Source organism: Nuphar pumila, chromosome 5 (genome assembly GCF_984573655.1).
Source record: "Nuphar pumila chromosome 5, dmNupPumi1.hap1.1, whole genome shotgun sequence".
NCBI lineage: Eukaryota > Viridiplantae > Streptophyta > Magnoliopsida > Nymphaeales > Nymphaeaceae > Nuphar > Nuphar pumila.
The window spans coordinates 15,106,487-15,128,170 of NC_143253.1; the positions used below are offsets into that span (position 1 = coordinate 15,106,487).

At 37.1% G+C, this 21,684-nt stretch overlaps 1 long non-coding RNA gene and 1 pseudogene across 1 annotated transcript; both read right to left on the reverse strand.

Annotated features, from left to right (window-relative positions):
• Positions 1–353: 353 nt before the first annotated feature.
• On the reverse strand, positions 354–7,286 carry LOC149836899 (uncharacterized). The gene is made up of 3 exons (XR_016432071.1): positions 6,854–7,286; positions 737–915; positions 354–633 (listed from the first exon to the last, which is right to left on the reverse strand). It is a non-coding gene; the product is annotated as an uncharacterized LOC149836899 (long non-coding RNA).
• Positions 7,287–7,632: 346 nt separating this feature from the next.
• Positions 7,633–9,993, reverse strand: LOC149836900 (pentatricopeptide repeat-containing protein At3g57430, chloroplastic pseudogene; annotated as a pseudogene).
• Positions 9,994–21,684: the final 11,691 nt, after the last annotated feature.

Genomic DNA, 21,684 nt, shown 5'->3' on the forward strand with positions numbered 1-21,684 from the left:
TACCAAATCCAAATCCGATTTTTAATCTGATCCAGTTTTGGCTACCGATTCTGACTAATAGGATTTGGATTCAGGTCGGGATGAACCACTTACTAACTTTATTATATTAGCATGAGAACTCTTTTAAAGAGCGGAAACCTGTAGTTTGATTAAAATTTCGCTATCTCATATTGAAGAAAGGATCCTGAAGGTTCTAATCAAACAATCTTTCTAGAGCACTACAAATACATGGTATAAATCTTAATATAAAAGATAGAATTCAGAGTTCTACAAAGAAGGATTTTGTTGTACTTGCACTTCCGCTGTTAAATTGATTTTTCATGGTTCATGTTTCACCAATAGAAGTTACTGACATTCTGAATTTAATGGATGTATGTGCATTTGCAAAGAATGGGAACAACAATGAGTTCTAATTATTTTGCACATTATATTGCATACCTACCTTAAGTACTAAACCAACTCAGATCATATGTGATAGTTCTAAAGAACTACATCGTGCTATTCATTTTATGATCTCTAGTAAGGGAATGCAGAGAAAGCAATCAGCATTTTAATGGGCATTAACTAGCAAAAGGTGGCAAGATAATGAAGTCATCATTTTTTGTCTTCTGTTTAAATCCTTTGGCTTGGGACCTGCAACAAAATAAGGAGATCATTAACAAAAAGATTACTGAGAAAGAGTTCTGCTTGCAACTTTCACAGGAACAAATTATACAAGGAATGAACTGATCAGTACCTTAATCTTCTCAAAGACCAGAGCCAGGCATCTGATCACATCCGTTTGAAGTCTCCCTTTTGACCTCTTCATTGTATAATCAACAGCCAAGAATGCAGATGTGCCATGACAGGGAGGTTGAACTTTTAAGATTGGTAGCTTACCATTTCCCTTCAGCAGCCAACATAGTGACCATGAGCCTGCATTGGTTGTAAGGAGTGACAAGGTTAGTTTTCGGTTGCACCATCTTGTCGCAAAGACTACCACTCTGCTAAGCAAGACTCCAAGAACTAATTTGGTGGTTTATTCTGTAATGAAATGGTAGGCTCCACGAATGCACTTGAATCTACTCAAAAGGAAGTATCTAAAAGATACTTTAGACAAGACCCATAAAAGGAACTTGACCAAACTAGATGTATCTAGTTCTAATAGAACTAGATACCAAAAACAAAAAGAAAAATTACAACAAAATAAAAAAGTATAAATATAAAAATATATAATAATATTATTATTATATATGTGTTGTTTACATTTTAACACTCCCTCTCAAATTTACGGTACAATGAGCGAAAGTTTGTCTAAGAGGAAGTGAAATCTGGGAGCCGCGAGAGGCTTGGTAAAGAAGTCTGCTAATTGGTATTCTGACGTAACATATGGCAGATCAATGGTTTCATGCAAGTACTCCTCTCTGACATAGTGACAATCCATCTCAATGTGTTTGGTGCACTCATGGAAAGTCCGGTTGCTTGCGATGTAGATTACACTCTTGTTGTCACAACACATTCGTGAGGCCTGTGTTGCTTCAGCTCCCATATCAACGAGCAGTCGCCTGAGCCAAACAACTTTAATTGTGGCGGTTTCCATGACTATATTTAGCTTCAATGGAGGAAAGAGAAACCTTCTGCTACTTCTTGCACCTCTATAATATTAGAGATTCACCTAAAATACATAGAAACCAGTGGTTGAGTGTCTATTATTAGGATCATCTACCCAGTCAGCATCAGTATAAGCAATTAAATCTAATGGTGACGATGCAGACAAGAAGAGTCGTCGTGAGAGAAAACTCTTTAAATATCTAATAATAGGTAAAACCGCTCCCATATGAACAGAAGTGGGAGCATGTTGAAACTGGCTAGTTGTGTGTACAACATGTGTTATGTCTGGCCGAGTTATGGAGAGATAGGAAAGTGCTCCAACAAGTTGTCTGAACGGAGTGGGATCATCAAGACGCGCTTCATCATCAATTTTCATTTTAACATTGACCACTTCTGGAGTGTCCACCTTCTTATCATTTGTAATGTCAGACCTGGAAACAATATCAAAAGCAAATTTAGATTGAGATATCAAATACCCACGAGGGGAATAAGCAACTTTTATTCCTAAAAAGTATCTCAATAATCCTAAATCAAACATTTTAAAATGAGTTTTAAGAAGAGTTTTGATATTGGTAACTCCCTGTTTGTCGATTCCAGTGATGATCATATCATCCACCTAAAGAAGAAGGATGATGATACCTGTATCAGATTGATTCAAGAATGAAATCCAATATTAGTCACGCCATGACCAAATCTGTCATACCAGGCTTTTGGTGCCTGTTTGAGGCCATAAAGGGCCTTCTCAAGACGAAGTGTTTTACCCTTAGGAATACTAATACCATGCGGAGCTTCCACGTAGACTTTTTCAACAAGACTCCCATTTAAGAAAGCATTTTTTACATCCATTTGAAATATAAACCATTTTTTGATAGAAGCCAAAGCAATCAAAGTTCTAACAGTAGTCATATGGGTCACAGGGGTAAAGGTTTTTTCGTACTCAATGCCATCCTCGTGAGCATAACCTTTGGCTACGAGTCGTGTCTTATATCTTTCTAGGGTCCCATCACTTTTGGTTTTGACTTTATAGACCCATTTCAGCCTATAAGTTTCTTTCCGAGAGGAAGGTCTTGAATGGACCAAGTGTTGCCCTTCTCTAATGCATCCAATTATGTTTTCATAGCTCCAACCCATTCTTCATGGTTTTTGGCTTCAGAATATGAGGAAGGTTCAACATATGATTGAATTAATGCAAGAGTTGCCCTATACAAGGGTGAAAAAGATTCGTAAGAGACAAATTTTTTTGGAGGTCGAGAAATTCTAGAAGTCCTACAAGGAGGAACTTCATAAAACCTTTCTAATGCACATGGTGGGTGTTGCTCTCCAACTCCTCGTCTTAAATATTGCAGACCAACATCCCTACTGGTTTGGTCTTCGCTATCATTTTAAAAAATAATAGGACTTTGATAATTGTCAAAGTTATATTCAAAATCCTCTTCATTGAATTTTGAAGTTAAATCGATTAAAAAGGAATATGCAGTAATATCTTTGGATTTTTCACTTTCAAAAGAACTTTCTTTTTCTAGAAAAGACACATTTCTTGATACATATAATTTGTTATTTTGAAGATCATAGCACCTGTAGCCTTTTTTATATTCAGCATATCCTAAAAAGGCACATGGGATTGCACGAGGGGAGAATGTATCATTTTTGTTTGTAAATACAAAACATTTGCAACAAAAAACTCTTAATCTAGATTAGTCTGGAGCTAAATCATAAAGTTTTTCAATTGAAGATGTATTTTTTAATGAAGAAGATGGCATTCTATTGATGAGATAGGTGGCAGTTAGAGCGGATTCAGCCTAAAAACCTTTTGGAACTTGACTTGCAATTAGCAAAGTCCAAGTGGTTTTCATAATGTGGCGATACTTGCGTTCCGCAAGACCATTTTGTTGAGGTGTGTGGGGGCATGATCGTTGATGAGTAATGTCATATAGATTAAGATAGTTTTTAAATTCTTCAGACATAAATTCTCTCTCTGAATCTGTGTGAAAAATAGAAATATTACTTTGAAATTTGTTTGTGACCATTTTATGAAATATTTGAAAGTGAGCAAAAACTTCGGATTTATGTTTAAGAAAATAAATCCAAGTGTGTCTAGAAAAGTCATCAACAAAGATGACATAATACGCATAACCACCTTTAGAGATAACTGGTGTGGGTCCCCAAATGTCTGAATGTATTAACTCAAAAGGTTTTGTAGAGACAAAAGTTCTACTAGAAAAAGGTAATCTTTTCATTTTACCAAGAATGCAGTCTTTACAAGCAAAATTTTCAGATTTACAAAATTTTTCCAAACTTGAAAAGTATTGGATTTTTTGACATATGAGGATGGCCAAGTCTTTTATGCCATAATTCTGCTTCTAATTTCTAAACATTTAAACAAAATACATTCTTTGGTAGTTCCAAAAAGTCTATGTAATATAGTCCTCCTTCTCTATGGCCTTCCTTAATCAGCTTCCTTGATTGGCGATCATGTATCCAGCAACCATCAGAAGAGAAGGATATATTACATCCATAATCAGAAATTTGTGAAACAGATAAAAGGTTCAAATTTAATTTTGAGATATATCTAACTTCTGTAATACAAAAAGTTTTGGATTTTTGATAACTTTCAAAACATCTTATTCATTTTATTTCAAGAGATGTTTCATCTGTTGTAAAAACTTTTGATATACTTGAGTTATTTTTAAGACATTCGGAAACATTTAGCATTTGGGGTCATATGAAATAAAGCACCAGAATCTAAGAGCCAAGGGAAGTTACCTGAACCGGATACAGATGTAACTACCGCTCCAGTTGAGGCTTCAGTCGAAGAGGACACCCCTTTGAGAAGAGGTTAAAGAATCTTCATCAGCTGAGCCATGGAAACAGGTGCATCTTGATCTTTTGGCTCAGTTTCAACAGATGCAACCCTTTTTTCGTCTCTCCTTTTTAGCTTCGGATATTGAGGCCTATAGTGCCCCGGTTAATGACAGTGGTGACAAATAACTTTTCTTTTGTCAAACTCACCACTCTGTCTCCCAAAATGAGGCGACCTATAAGTGTGAGTATGATTCCCTGGTCTAGACACATCTAGAAGTGAATCATCATCAACTTTTGGAGTACTCTTTCTAAGACGATTTTCCTCCATAGTTAGTTCTTCGATAGTATCCACAATAGTAAGGATTTTACCACAATGAAGTAGAACCGATTTGGTGGATTCAAATTCCGACCTTAATCCATTCACAAATTGGTAAAAGTGTTTCATATCGAGTTGTTTTTTACGAAGCTTGATATCTTTGGCGTAATGCCATTTTGGCTCTAAAATAACCAACTTTTCCCAAAGTTCGGACAACTCATTATAATATTCATGAATAGTTTTGTCATTTTGAGTTAATGTTCGAACTTGTTCTTGAAGATTGCACACATGGGCAATATCTTTAAGGGAATACATATTTTTGAGATATTCCAATGCCTTATCGGCATGTTCAAATTTAGCGAGGCTAGAACATTTTTTAATGTCTACGCTATTAATAAGTCATGACATTATCTTTGCATGCCCCATCCTCCACTCTTTCCATTTTTTTTCATAAGAGGCTAGAGCCTTAGTCTTCTCCTCTTCCGTTAGAGGGATTTTCTTATCACCCTCTTTTTTGGTGAGAGATAGCTTAGGTTTCGAATCGGAACCATCCACTATTCTCCATAAGCCTTTTCCCCATACGTGGTGCTTCATAATTGAAACCCACATCACATAATTAGTATCATTCAACTTCATGGGTATGATGGTGACCTTATCATGGTCATCCATCATTTACAACTTACAAGGGTGTGAAGAAGATAGTAAGTAGAAGAAAAAAAAGGAAAATAGAGAAAAAGGGAGAAAGGAATACAATACAATGTTGTTGCTCAAGTCCTTTTCTCCAAATGGATCCTCTTGTAGTCGATAGAAGAGTGATAAAACACTCTTTTGGCAAGTGATAAAACACTCCTTTGCAAGTGACGAAACACTTTTTGTAAGAACAAGGTGATAACACACCTTTGCACAAGAGGCACAGAAATCGAGGCAGAAGTTTTTCAAGATCTAAGAGTTTCGTAACTCTGATACCATGTAATGAAATGGTAGGATCCATGAATGCACTTGAATCTACTCAAAAGGAAGTATCTAAAAGATACTTTAGACAAGACCCATAAAAGGGTATAAATAGAAAAGTATAAAAATAAATAACACTTTATTTATGAGAGCAAAATGCTTAAAAAGCATTTAGAGGAATAAATTACACAAAGGGATGCACCCCTATTTATACAAGAGTATTAAGGAGAGCTCATAAGGAGCTCTCCCCTTCTAGCTGTTGGAACTAGTCCAACGGCTAGAATTCTAGCCGTTGGACTAGTTCCAACAGCTAGAAAGTTGGTCAAGTTCCAACCGGAACTTTAACAAACTAGACCAAAAACAAAAAGAAAAATTACAAAAAAATAAAAAAGTATAAATACAAAAATATATAATAATATAATAATAATAATATTATTATTATATATGTGCTGTTTACATTTTAACATTTTTACATTTTAATATTTATTCATAAAAACTCTCAGCAAATGACGAATGTAACATTGTCAAATAGCATCCTCATAAGTGTTTTCGTCATTATCATTAAATAGGAAAAAACCAACTAAAAGGAGCACTATATATAGAGCTTCTATTACATGCTAGAATCCAGACATCTTTCCATCTTTCCCAGTACAACAAGAGAGAAAAAATTACATCTGCTCCAAGCCTCATGGTACTTGTTTTGGAACCATTTCCATCTAAGCACAATAAGGGTAAGACCTTTGATCAGCAAGCACATCTAGATTGATGCATCAAGCACAGCAGACAACTTGAAAAATTATGAACCGAAAGATAAATGCACAGATGAAACAAGTCAAATGCACAGATAAAACTAAAAGGACAGAATAAGGCACAAAAAAGAAAACATATAAAGTCAAGAGTCAAGACACTCAATGACAAATACAGTTTAAATTTTGTCTTTAACAAATGCATCATATCAACCAATACTAATTGCTCAACAGAATATTAGAAAAAATATAGAGCCCATGTTCAGAATTTTTTTTTAAGAACATCACTTTCCTAAAAGATATGTACAGCATGAGTGATTTAGAAAGCTAATAGCACACATTGCACAATAGTATTCAATGTCTCAACTGAGATGTATCAGATTCAAATTACTCTAGGGCCATCCACAAATTGGCTACAAAGAGAAAAGAACCACAGTGATTCACACACCTTGTTTGATCCAGTATCAGCAATCCTTTTGGCTACCAAATGTATCACTCCTCTCCCCTTCCAGTTCTTCATTCAAGAGCTACATCATGATAGCAATTTCATGGTCTCTAAGGAACTACATCGTGCTATCCATTTAGACTCTAGCAAGGGAATGCAGTGAAAGTAATCAGCATTTTAATGGTCATTAACTAGCAAAATGTGGCAAGATAACATAGTAATCATTTCTTGATGTCTGTTTAAATCCTACGGCTTGAGACCTGTCTTTTCATTTTCAACCAAGCACCTGGAGAAACTCCAAAAAGCAGTCCTTTTGGCTTTTAACTTTATACCTGTATCCTGCAAAAACAGAATCTCATGCATTTCATTATCCTAATCATTATGAGGTGGTGATCTCTTGAAATTCTACATATAGTCTTTATAATAGTCAACCCCTACAAACGCAGATGCATACAACAACATGCATGCATGCACACATACTCTTGCAGCAAAGAGAAAGGGAACAAGAACCAAGAAAAGGGGGAGATGATAACGAATGAACTGATCACCATGCCAATACCTTAATCTTTTTCCAAAGACCAGAACCAAGCATCTCATCATATCCATTTTAAGCCTCCTTTTCACCTCTTCATTATCAACAACCAGGAAAGATGATGCTTTGTATAATAGATACTACACGGCCATTGATACAAAAATTTGGCCACAGAAGGTAGTCACTGAACATCAAAACCAATGCCAATAAAATAATCAATTTAGGAAGTTTCCCTTGCCTGTCTTGTTAATTACCAATAATCACCACAGGAACATGAACCATCCCTAAAGTGATGGAAGCGATTGATATCTCTAATGATAATCTGCCGTGAAACAATCTTACATATGAACTTGAAAGCAGTATGGCAATCACCACAAATTCGAAGGTTTTTCTTCACTCGGATAGGAGCCCCAAGAGGAGTACTTATCAGTCCAAAAGCAACAGCTAACTTCTCACTGTGGTGGAAGAGAAGTATCTCCTTCTCACTTTGCTCCACATCATGCAGATCATATTCAACCTTAGGCACGTACCCAGCTTGATTCATAAGATCATTTAGCTCATCTAGCTTTGCATATATCTCATTTGTCTGAGAATGACTTCTATCTCCTACTATAAAGGTATGAACTTTGTCTTTGACCTCAACCCAGCTAACACCAGGCTCCTTCTTCACTTTGCTATCTTTCAGCATTCTTCTCACCTGAGCCACACTGTCCCACATGCCCTTTGCAGCATACATATTTGCAAGAAGCACGTGAGTCCCTGACTTTTCAGGTTCAAGTCTGATAAGCATTTGTGCTGCTCGCTGGCCCAACTCTAGATTGCCATGAATCCTTGAAGCAGCTAGAAGAGCACCCCATACTGTAGCATTAGGCTCAAATGGCATTCGATTCAGAAGCTCCATTGCCTCTTCCAGCTTACCTGAACGGCCAAGAAGATCAATCATACATGAATAATGCTCTTGTGTTGGTTCTATATTGAACATTTCTCTCATTGACTCAAAATACCAAATAGCCTCCTTAACAAGTCCTGCATGATTACACGCAGATATAAGGCTAACTAAAGTTATATGATTGGGATAGACACCTTCTCTAAGCATTTGATCAAACAAGTCAAGAGCCTTAACTCCATGCCCATGCTGTGCAAGTCCTGCAATCATAGCAGACCATGAAACAATTCCTCGCTCTGGCATCTCAAGGAAAGCAAGGTTTGCATCCTCAGCGCATCCACACTTTGCGTACATATTGACTAGAGCATTTCCAGAAAACACATCCAAGTCAAACCCTAATTTCACAACATGGGTGTGCACTTGTTTACCTTGTTCAAATGCAGATAAATAAGCACATGCATTGAGGAGTGTACTGCATATGAATCGGTCCGGCCTGAGACCTTCACAGAGCATTGCAGGAAATAGCTTCAATGCTTCCTCACCTTGTCCGCAGTGAGCATAACCTGTCATCATAGAGGTGAAGGATGCAACATCTCTATCTATGCATTCCTCAAAAGCTTGCCTAGCATCTTCTATCAAACCACATTTACCATAGGCATTAATAAGGCTGTTTGTGACATAAATATCTTCTTGAAATCCAGAGTTCAGAACATGCGCATGGATCTGTTTACAAGTTAATTCATCCTGTAGGCTAGAAGCAGCATTGAGCAATGTAAATAGAGTAGTCTGATTCCAATTAACTCCCTCCTTCCTCATACAAGAAACTAGAGACAGAGCTTCCTTCTCCTTTCCATTTTGCACACAGCCTCCAATCAGTGCATTCCATGTAATCAAATCTTGCTCAGGCAAGGAACCGAACACTTCTCTTGCATCCGCCAAAGATCTACACTTTGAGTACATATCAAGAAGGCCAACACCTACAATAATGTCAGACTTGAAACTAGTCTTGATCACATGTGAATGGATCTGCTTCCCTAAATTCAGCAACCCCAGATTAGCAGAAGCCTTAAGTGCACTGGACAATGTGAACATATTTGGTACAACTCCCAACCCTTGCATTTCCTCCAAGAGCTCCAAAGCTTCTTCATGGCATCCATGAAGAACACAACCCGCAATGCAAGCATTCCAAGAAATAACATCTGGCTGTAATATCCCATCAAAAACTTGCAATGCATCCTCAATATCACCGAGCTTTGCATACATATCAACAAGTGCGTTAGCTGAAAATATATCAATGTCATATCCCAGTCGTATCAAATAACCGTGAATTCTCCTTCCTTGACTCAAATCCTCACAAGCAGTACAAGCATTCACTAAGTTGGACAAACTAAATTCATCAGGCTTTACACCACAACAAATCATGTCATCAAACAAAAAGATGGATTTCTCACTACAATCATTCTTCACATAAGCAGAAAATAAAGCATTCCATGACACCACATTTCTTTCACTCATTCTGTTGAAGAGCCGGCGTGCTTCCGGAAGCTTCCCACATTTCGCATACATGACAACCAACGTGTTGGCGACGAACACATCGCACTCGTACCCAGTGACAACCACCACACCATGAATCTGCATTCCTTCGTATAGAACTGCCATATTAGAGCAAGCTTTGAGCACACTCGGAAACGTGAACTCATTAGACTTCACACCCAAATTATGCATCTTTGCGAATGCTAAGATTGCATCTTTTTCAAATCCATTCTGAGCATACCCAGTGATAAGAACAGTCCAAGATACAAGATCCGGTTCACGCATTTCAGCAAACACTTGGTAGGCATCTCCAAAACTCCTAAATTTGAAGTAAACATTGATCAGATGATTGCCCAATGTGTTATTCTCACTAAATCCTGATTTTATGATATGGGCTTGGATCTGGGTGCATCCGTACTTGCATCTGGAACTGTTGCACTCAAGCAAGAGTTTAGAATAGGCGTTTGGTGTTGGGGAGAAGTTGCCTTGGCTCATCAAATTAAGTATAGCCCTGGTCTTCTCCCCACCAAATTTAGTAAAGGTTTGGATGAATCTAGCGTGAACAAAAGATGGGCATTGCGTATAAAGGCCTTTTAAGAGCGAATTAACGCTTCTGAAAGGTCCCATGCACAGATAATCACCATGTACGAGGAAAGAGTGAACAGATACTGAGCTCCCAAGTGTTTGGTGTGTACATCACGGCTGTTTCAATCTATAGAGGAACAAGAGCTCCTTTTCTGCGCTTGGTTAACTTAGGGCCGTTCATCTCAGAGATTGACGTTGCTGAACACCAGGATGGTCTGTCGGTCCCTACTGCGCTGGTCTGGTTTTCTCCACACCGCCCAGCCCAAGTAGGGATGTAAACGGTTGGGATTCGGATTGGATGTGGCCAATACCATATTCGATAAATGACTAACCGGATGTTGGCTAATAGGGCTGGAATTCGGATAGTGAAAACCTCATACCAGATCTGCACAGTTACATGTAAACGGTTAAATTCGGATATTTGTTGAATTCGTCAACAAAAAATTAAAATCATATCAGCATCCAATTATAATCGGTTTTAGCTTACCAAAATGCAACTAAACATAATCAAATTCAGTCGTATATTGGATAAAATCCTAATTGTTTGTAAGAATCGTACAGAATCGGCACAAAATCGATTTTACAAAAGGAAGGGTTGGTTCGGTTTAATATTTTTAAATTTTTAAATATTTTTAAAAGAGTTTTTAATGATTTTTACTGGTTTTATTTTTTTAAAGGTGTTATATTTTTTGTATTTTTTGAACTTTTTTGTTTAACACGTGTCATCTGATGGTAAAGAAAGGCCGATTCAAGATCGATTCACTTTGCTTTGTATCCTTTCACAAACACAAGCTCCATGGGACGCATGGCCATGGTTGAGCCAGCCATAAAAGGCAGGCCAAGTACTCGGCCCGATCACTGAATCTGCTGCCCATGTGCGTGGACTCGGGTGCAGCATCCAGTAGGGCAGCAAACAGAAAATGGTGTTTGAATTTGGGCCACTGGCCCGAGTTTTGTAGTGAGCTGACCCACAGGACTATTAAGATTACTTCAGTTTGGTTTTATTGAGGTTTACCCTAACACTTTCACCGCTACTTGTCCATCGCCCAATCACAACCGACCCCTAGTAATTTTCCTGTGAAGAAAAAGTAGTGGTTATTTCCTATGGTGTTTGTGATTAGTCTGTATGGGTACCTTCGGAAGCCAGAAAGATGTAAGAAAAATGATGCAAGATGGAAAAATTGGTACAAAGTTTTCGACTCTTCCAAACGAGAGAGACTTTTTCACGGAGAGAGTTTTATTAAAAAGTACACTTTTTAATAGGAAACATTCCTCTGTGGCCGAATGTTTATTAACAAAGAGAGAATTTATTTTTACACTCCCCACCACCCATCTCACCACCATAGTGACAAAAGTTAAAAACGGCAAAATCTCGAGAGTCAAAAGCTCGGGAGATTTTGAATTTTTTTTTAAATCTTGCATTTTTTTTTGACAAAATCTCTGCAATAAAAAATAAATTATAAAATATAAAAAAATATTTTTATAAGAAAATATAAATAAAACATATTTAAAAATAAAAATCTCACAATAAATATATGCTAAAATGGTAAATATCGTGATATTTGTCACGGTTTGAAAATCTCATGAGAAATTGCCGTTTTAAAGTTTCAGGCAATTTCTCACGATATTATCGCGAGATATTTATAAACCTCACGATATTTGTTACAGAGCTCACTACCACCACCACCACCCTCTCTCTCATCCTTTCACATTTTCTCATGCTATATAAACAAGCAAAAGACTTCTCATATCAAAAACTTTCTTTTCTTATGAAAGTTTTTCTCTCTTCCAAATGTGCCCTATAACCAAGGTAAACCAGCCATTTTATGGATGAATCATTTGAGCGGCAAGTCAGTTGATGAATCTGCCACTGAAAATCACCATTTCTCGCTATTTAATGAAAATGTGTTTGTTTTCTCAGAAAAAAGTGAGAAAATCATGAAAGAATCGATTGAAATTGTTTGAAAACTTGTGAAGGTTTTCTTTGTAAACAACTGATTGAGCATGAAATAAATCATTTTTTCCTAAATAATTCGATTTTGGTTTAAGTTTTTGGAAAATATCTTGCCTACGAATTAGTATTCAGATGCTTTTAATTTCTCTATATGGTTTATTTTTTCGTTTATCTTGTGTTTTTTTGGCAAGTGATCTTTGATGCTTTTAGATTAAAAAACCACTTCTAATGGTATCTGCCAAAAGTCCTCAATTATGTGAAGAATGTTTCTCAACTCTATCTTTACCTCAATTGGAGGTGATGCTTAACCTTTTGGCATACCTCAAGAAATTTAGTGCTCCTTGATGCGATAAGAGAGAGGAAAATTCAGGCCAGCTACTCATGGCTTCTGCATGTTTCTAAAGCTTTGTATTAGCATCGGTCTGGAATTATTTCAATATATCAATGTTGTCATCATGTACTTGCATATGTGTTGTGTTCCAAGAAGGCCTGAGTGAAACTGAGTTCGAACCTAGGCTGAGTTAGGTCAAAGATAGTTTCAAGTTCAAAAACAGGTTATGTAATTTCTAACATACTTCAGAAAAATGTGATGTCACCTAATTGGCTCAACATAAATGGTTAAAATTTGAAGGGTAGCTCGAAGACACTTGGAGAAACACTGCAATAAACCGCATGGTCAAACTCCACTCGGTTGGGGATTTATGAGCTTGAGATCAGACTACAGGAATTTTGTCCTAGATTGGGTTTCAAGTTTGACCGGTTCTAGTGTAGAGGTTGGTTCTCCTAGCTGAGATTGTGTTAGGGGCTAAGGTTTTGTGGGATAGCTGGGAACACCAAAGAGCACCTACAGTTGAAATTGAAGGTCTAACTGAGGTCGGGTTAGGAAGAAACCATCATCGAAATTCAGGCTAAATTCTAAAAATCTCAGCATATAGAATTGGATAAGTTAACCATATCTGGTTTAGGTCAAGAAGGTATATAAGTGGGTTTGAGCCTAATGAGAGTGGTTTTGACTTACTGGGACTTACGGAATATGTCTTAGAGTATTAGGCAAGGTCTGATTTGTCCAGAAGCAGCACACAAGCACCTTGGTATGAGCTTTGGGTTGATTTTGCCGATGAGAAGATGTGGTCTTCTACGTAGAGTTGGATATTCTTTAGAGCTTACGTAGTTTCAAACCTTGGAAGGCTTAGGACTACTTTATGCAGAGGCGTAGCTAGGGGGGGGCAGGACTGGGCTGTAGCCCAGTCCTGCCTCCCGAAACAGTTAATTTTTTTTTTTTTAAAAGCCCAGTCCTAGCCCAGCCCTGATTCCATATGAAATAGATTTTTATCCATTTTTTAGCCCAGCCCTGACTGCAGCAAATAGTTTGATTTGTCCATATGAAATAGATTTTTATTAATAATTGTAGCCATTTTTTTTTATCTCAAAAAAAAAAAATTCCGGGGGCGCTGCCCTCGAACCCCCGACTATCACACAAATTTTTTTTACACCCCTGTTTGCCCTCCCCTCGCATGAATCCTAGCTACGCCCCTGACTTTATGTGAACCGGATGAGCCCTGGAATAGGGTGAACAAGTCTGGAGGTGGGGACTTATAAGGTATAGAAGAGAGATAAGAGAGTAAGGGCCTAGGCGCCAAGGAAAGGTGAGAGAGAGAGAAAATTAGAGAAAAACGTCTCTGTAGGGGGTGATTTCTTGAAAATGAGAGAGAGAGAGAGACAATTTCAGTATTTCAATTAATGATTCAAACTTACAAAATGAGCACTATATATATGCTCAAGGAGCTCATAAAGCCTTCACCTCTAACAAGAAATACTTAAAGAAAATTAAACATAATTTGGAAAATCTACGAGCTTTTTACAAAACCAAGAGCTCTCATAAAGCCAAGAGACTCCTTGGAGTCTCCCCTCTTCACGCCCTTCTAGGCTCCTCCAAGGTAGACCCTACATGGGCCATCCGGCCCCTCCTTGGATATGGGTCTTGCCTTGCTGCTTCGTTTCACATCACGCTCTGCTCCACCTAATGTCGAATTGGGTTGAATCCATGCTTGCTCTACTCCACCTATGGCCTATACGAATTGGGTCACCAATGGATCTATATCATCCCCTTCTCCGTGAAAATTGCCTAGTCTACTAGGAAAAAAATCTTCTAAATTGAGTCTTTCTACCAATACACCTTATGAGGTAGCCATGAGAGATTCTAACCTTTCTTCCTCAAATCGTTGGGATAGAGTGTCGACTGCACAGTTCTCTTGTCCCTTCTTATATTGCTGCTCGAAGTCTTATCCCATCATCTTGGCAATCCATTTTTATTAGAGAGGGGTCAATATATGTTGTTCCATGAGGTACTTAAGACTCTTGTTGTCGGTGCCGACCATGAAGTGTCTCCCAAGTAAGTATAACCTCCATTTCTCGAGAGCGAGCATCTCCTTTTCATAAGTTGATAGAGCTTTGACACAGTTTGAAATGTTATTACTTATGAAAGTCAATGGGTGATTGTCTTGCATTAACATCGCTCTGGTTTCACTATCACACACATTGGTCTCAAAGATGAACTTTTGGAAAAATTCAAAAGTGTTAGCATCAATGCCTCACACATAGTTTGTTTGAGTTTTTCGAAGGCAAGCTCAAACTTCTACGTCCAAGCAAAGGCATTCTTCTTCAACATGAAAATCATGGTGGCAACAATGATTCTGTAATTCTTTACGAACATTTGATAGTAGCTCGTAAGTCCAATAAATCCTCTTAAGGCTTTAAGAGACATCAGTTTGGGCCAGGAAAGCATTGCTGCAATTTTTTTGGGGTCCACACTCACACCTTGCTTGTCGACAATATGGCCAAGTTAGGACACTCGTGAGGGCCTGAAACTGCACTTGGATCTCTTGGCCTTTGGTTGATTCTCGTTCAAGGTGTGAAGTACAACCTTTACATGTTCCAAATGCTCCTCCCATGACCGGCTATGGATTAATATTTTGTCAAAAACTATGAGAACATATTTGTGAAGCATTGGTCAGAACACATTGTTTATGACCCATTGGAATGTGGCGGGCATTGGTCAACAAAAAAAGGCATTATAAGGAACTCATATTGACCACTGTGAGTCCTAAATTTTGTTTTCATAATGTCTTCCTTCACCATCCGAATTTGGTGGTAGCCAGACTAGAGATCCATCTTAGTGAAGACTTGGGTTGTATTTAACTCATTTAATAACTCATCAATGACGAGCATGGGATGCTTGCCCTTGGATGTGATGGCGTACAAGGTCCGATAGTCTACATAAAATCACAAAGTGTTGTCTTTTTTTCTGATTTAAGAGAACCGATGAGGAATAAGGACTTGAGCTAGGCCTGATCACCCCGCTATTGAGCATATCCCGGACAAGTTTTTTTATTCTGTCCCTTTGAGAATGCGTATAACGATAAGGATCAACACTCACGGGTTCAGCCCTCGGATTGAGAGTGAGTCAATGGTCTTAGGAGATTTTGGAGGGTAGGCCGATGGTCTCAAAAAAATCCTCCTTGAATTAATTAAGGATCTCTTGCATTTTGAGGTGCACTTCTACCAATCCTTCCTCCTCTTGTGGTTCATTTATCATGATGGTACAAAGTAGAGCATCACGAGTCGCTTTAAAAAACTTAAGTGCTTTCTTGGAACCCACTTCATCCACTTTCTTAGGCGTTTCATTGGACCTTACCAAAAGTCTTCAACCAACACATCCTAAGGATTATATATATCCTTTTCATGAGCAACACATAGAGGTCCACCGTGAACTTGGATCCTTGATGATCCAATTCAACATCTGAGCAAACAAACAAACACTTGAGGTGTCTTCCATCTCCAACCATAACATCGAATCTTGGTTGATCCTTAGTCAGGCATCCCAAGGTTTTTATGAAATTTTCTCTAACAAAATTATGGGTCGATCTTGTATTGATCAACACCTTCACGTCTTCCTTTTTGCAATGTCCCCCTAACCTGCATGGAGTTTATGACAGACATATTGGTCAAGGCATGGTATCAGATTCCATGAACTTGATCGATTTCTTCCTCTGAATCTTTCGATTCTTGCTCTCCTTTGCTTTCACAAACTACAAACATCTTTACGGTCTTGCACTTATGACCCAGTGTGCATTTTTTCTTGCAAGTATAACAAAGGCCCTTGTACGATCTGCCATTTAGGCCTCAGAGATAAACTCAGTTCGGACATTATGACCCAATTTGAATTTGGGGCTAATATTTTTACCCAATTTTTTATTATTGTACCCGTCGGGGGCTTGATTGAGCGTCTTCACACTAGTCAACTTCTTGATGTGTTCCTCTATTACCCTAGCCTTGACATAACACAACTCAATAGTTTGTGGGTCCAATGCCATTAATTCAATCAGGATTTCATCCCAAAGTCCTCTCATAAAAGTGTATATCAATGCGAATTCAGACCAATCATAACACATGGTACAAAGGTCCTTAAATTTTGATTGATAATCCGAGACTAACTCCTTTTGCATGAGGTTCTTCATATCTATGTTGTGGTTAACGTAGGGTGATGGTCTAAAGTGCTTGAGCATTTCTTGCTCAAATTCAAACCAAGTTAGGATTATGTGGTGTTGTTCACACCAACGGTACCGACGAATATCCTCAACAATGAGGTGGGCAACTGCACACCCTAGTCTATTTTTCACTAATACATTTTGAGTTATAAACAATTGCTTGACTTTATACAATCATTCATGTGATTCTTGTGATTATTTTTCTAAAAATGTAGAGAATAAAATCTTGAGTTGGCAAGATAGATAATTGTTGGAGTTTTTGGTTCGCAAACTACCTTGTTGCTCCTCTCAGTACCACCCAAGAATGAAAGCTTGCGCCTCTTCCTCTTCCTGATCATTGTGCTCCTCCTCATGGGCTTCACCACCACCGTCTTGGTTCTAAAATTGATTTGTTAAGAGAAGTCTACATATTTCCTACAATTGCTCTTGAATGGTTTGTATATTGGTTTTGATAGTTGTTGCCTTGTTTCAAAATCGTTCATTCTTGCAAGAATTTCTTCGATGAGCTTTTGAATGAACTCGAAGTTCATCTCCGGAGGCATGAGAGTAGACCGAGTCTGCTCTGATACTAGGTTGATGTGTTTCAAGTAGGCTCGGGGTGAAACTTAGTTCAAACCTAGGCTAAGTTAGGTCGGGTAGGTCGAAGACAGTTTCAAGTTCAAAACATATTTTGTAATTTATGATAGACTTTAGGAAAAATGTCATTTCTCCTAATTGGCTGAACATAAATGGCTGAAATTTTGAAGGTAGCTTGGAGACACATGGAATAAGACATTACAACAAACCAAAGAGACAAACTCTACTCGATTGGGGATTTACGAACTCAGGATTAGACAAAAAAAATTGCTTAAAATGGGTTTCAAGTTTGATCGGTTCTGGTGCAGTGGCTGGTTCTCCTAACTAGGATCAAGTTAGGGGCTAAGATATTGTGGGATGGCTGAGGACACCTAAGAGCACCTATAGTTAGAAATTGAGGTCCAACTGAGGTCAAGTTAGAGAAAAATACTTGTCGAAAGTTGGGCTAAATTTTGCAAATCTCAACATACATAATTAAACGAGTTAACTATATCCAGTTTGGGTCAAGAAGGTACATAATTAGGTTTGAGCCTAGGTAAAGGTGGTTTGAACTTACTGGGACTTAGTGTAGATGTCTTAAAGTATCGAAAAATGTCTTTATCTAGAAGCAACAAGCGAACACCTTGGTACAAACTTTGAGTTGATTTCATCGATGAGAAGATGTGGTCTTCTACGTAGAGTTTGGATCGTCTTTAGAGCTTAAGTAGTTTCAATCCTTGAAAGGCTTAGGACTACTTTATGTGAACCGGATGAGCCCATGGATAGGGTGAACAAGTATGAAAGTGGGGACTTGCAGGGGGTAAAAGAGAGAGAAGAGAGTGAGTGTAACGCCCTCAAAAGTTTAACCCTTTTTAAAACATGTAAAAATCAAAACTTTTCTTTTATATTTAAAAACAACAGCGAAAACATTTACAACAGGGTTCAAAAACTCGTTCAAGTTACGTTCAAGACAAAAGTTCTGCAAAACATCATTTGTAAACAAATATTACAATACACCAGGTTTTGGCATAAAAATACATGTATTCATTCATTATAAAATACATCATTTATTTTGAATAAAGTATCAAAACCAACACAATACTCAAAAGCAATCTCGGGTCCAATCGGTAGAAGTCTGTGAGTCCTCCATGTTGCACCGTCCGCCTATCTGCTAAGCACTTGAAAAATAGTTGAAGTAATGGGGTGTGACAATCAACAATGTCTTAGCATGATCTAACACTTAACACACATCACTAGACAAGCATACAAGTACACAGTTAGAAAGCCTCTCATGGCCAAAACTTCAATTATGAGGATCACGGTAAGATAGTCTTTCAGATTTATACAATCATAAAGCGAGTGTAAATCATCACAGTGCAAAACAAAACCACCCAACACAGGTTCACTAACATTTAATGGCATAACACAACTATCAAAAGATCATAACTATTGAGTAACATTCATCAATGCATTTCAATCTCGAAGTTAACACAACTTGAGTTAACACTTCGCATATCGCACCATCACGGTACTAGGGTCTTCACCAAGATACAACTATCGCCACGAAACAAAATGACATTCAACCAATAATCATTATACACTATTGTAACAGCCTGAACGATTTCAAACCAAAAATACCAGAATTTTTTTTATAAGGTTGAATCTATTCTTTTTTTTCTTTGTTTTCTTTTTTCTTTCTAAAATGTAATAATGCAATGGTCTCATCAACGGACTTGTTCCAACCATACCAAGCAATAGACGGTCCACCTGAGCGCAAGCGCGAGCATGTCTTAGCCTCTTAGTACCAGATCCAGTACAGAATCATCCATTAACGAATCTGATTGAACCATTATATAAATTTTTTCATCATTGGCTTCACCTTAATCGAATCAAGCTCTAAGGAGTCAGCCTATGCATGCACCAACGTTTAATAGTTTTATAGAACAAGGTTCAAAGTTAAAGCATCCAAATGATAAAATCCTTGTGTTATTATTAGGTGAGTAAACACAGAAAAAATATATTAATTTTTTAAATCAATTTTATAAACTGGTTTCTTAGTTAAATCTTCGGACATATTACATTAAAAGAACTACTACCCTCGCATATATTTATAGAATTTGACTATGCATAAAGTAATTGAAATTCAGAATTTAACTAATGATCAAATGTCCAATTAAATAGTACTTTAACAATTCAAAAAGTATTAAAATTCCAATAAATTGAGAAGCCCTTGGCAGTATGCACAACCCCCTCCATCTTCTTGCACTCGCTCTGGCCATCGCATGTTTCTTGAAAAATATTTTATTTTAAAAGAATGAGACTTTGAAAAGTTCTAGTAAAATTCACACAGCTAATGTAATGTACAACACATAAAGCTTGCATGATATAAGTATCACAGAATTTGCATCAACTATCAACAAGGCAAAAATAAAGTTTCTACAAGTTATTCATGAATTCAAAATTCATAAGCAAATATGGAATAACAATCTTAAATATGCTAATATCAAACTCTATATAAGAACAAGACATATATCAATGAGCATGGATTTACTAACTTTAAGGAACATGAATAATTTACAGTAATATAAAATAAAGTAAAGCAAAGTGCAGTAAAGTAATGTGAACAAGTAATTTATGTTTCATCTTAATTTTTTGGTCTACTTGGGTATGACGTAGAACAAGTCAAAACAGGCTGACTAGCTCAGGTGTTTATTATGTTATGTATTTTATTATGCCCGAGTAGCCCTCTGAGTCGTATCCCCTAAGGACGAAGCCCAAAATCGTGAGAGGAAACAGTCGCTCTCAGAGAACTCTACTCGGAGGTGTGACACTTGCGTCACAACGATAATGATGATCACTCACTTCTGCTCTCATATATTCAAATCATTGCATCATTTTTATATGCATTCATAATTCTTATAAACAATAGGTCAAATCATATTTGGTCATTCAAGCATGAAACACATGCACATACTTTCTAAGTAAATCAGTTAGATATTCATTATATGCATTAATCATGATACATAAGTGTGATATATTCGAATCAGATAATCATAATGCAATCATTTGTAACAAAACTATGTAGAAGTAATGTGTCATTCACCTAATAAGTCAACCTAGTTATTTATGTGTGTGATGTGTCATTCACTTATACGCTAATATAAGCATTAAAGTCATAACCTCATTTCAAGATCTAAAATCAATAAGAAACTGATTATCATATTTGGGTTTAACATATAATCATGTTACAACAGAAAAGTCAAATCTATAGATTCATAACTAGCTATCTCAATCAACTCAGAAGATTATCACCGTTTATCATAATATTTCATTTATTCATAATAAAGATTTACAAGATCTACATCGGATCACCTAGTTTGGGAAATGTATGACCTCATAAGAAGTTACTGCCCTAGACAGATGGCTTGTCTGGTCTTGGATAATGCACTTCCTCATAAGAATATACCGTCTCCGCGGGTTACTCGCTATTGGACAATGCACTTCCTCATAAGGACTTACCGCAATAGTGTATTACCTGATTTGGTCATATACACCCTCACCGAGAATTCTTTGGAAACAGTTCCTCAACGGGTACCATATCCAGTGAAAATTATTGTCATACATGCATCAATATAATTGACCACTCTCAGGGTCTATAACCACCAACACAGGCACAAACATGTATACAATCAATAAGCATTACATCATACATCACTTTATATGGTATTAAAATCACACATTTAACCAAATAAGGTTTCATAAACCATAATTTACTATTGAACTTAAACATTTATCGCATACATTCATAATTTCACATCACATGACATTTAAATCATATCATACAGAAGAATATTATCCTACACATCAATCATCGCCACAAAAAACATTGTATTTTCATAAATTGAACCTCGAAGCATGCGTAAACAAAACACAAGTTCTATGCATGCTTACATGAACATGCACATTTCATAATATGAAGCAACTAAACCTCAACATATGTAACTTCTACGTAGTTCGAGTTATGCACATAAGATGAAAGTCATATATACATTATTTTAACACATAAATCAATATATCACCTTAGATATAATTGCATAAGAAAGGTACGTTAAAATCTTATTAACCATCTCAGCGTATATTTTATACACATGTTTCTCAAGCAAATAAGACATACGAGTCTAAACAATTATATTTTATTTAAGTATCTCTTTAAAATCAATTAAGATATTTTATTTGCAAGAC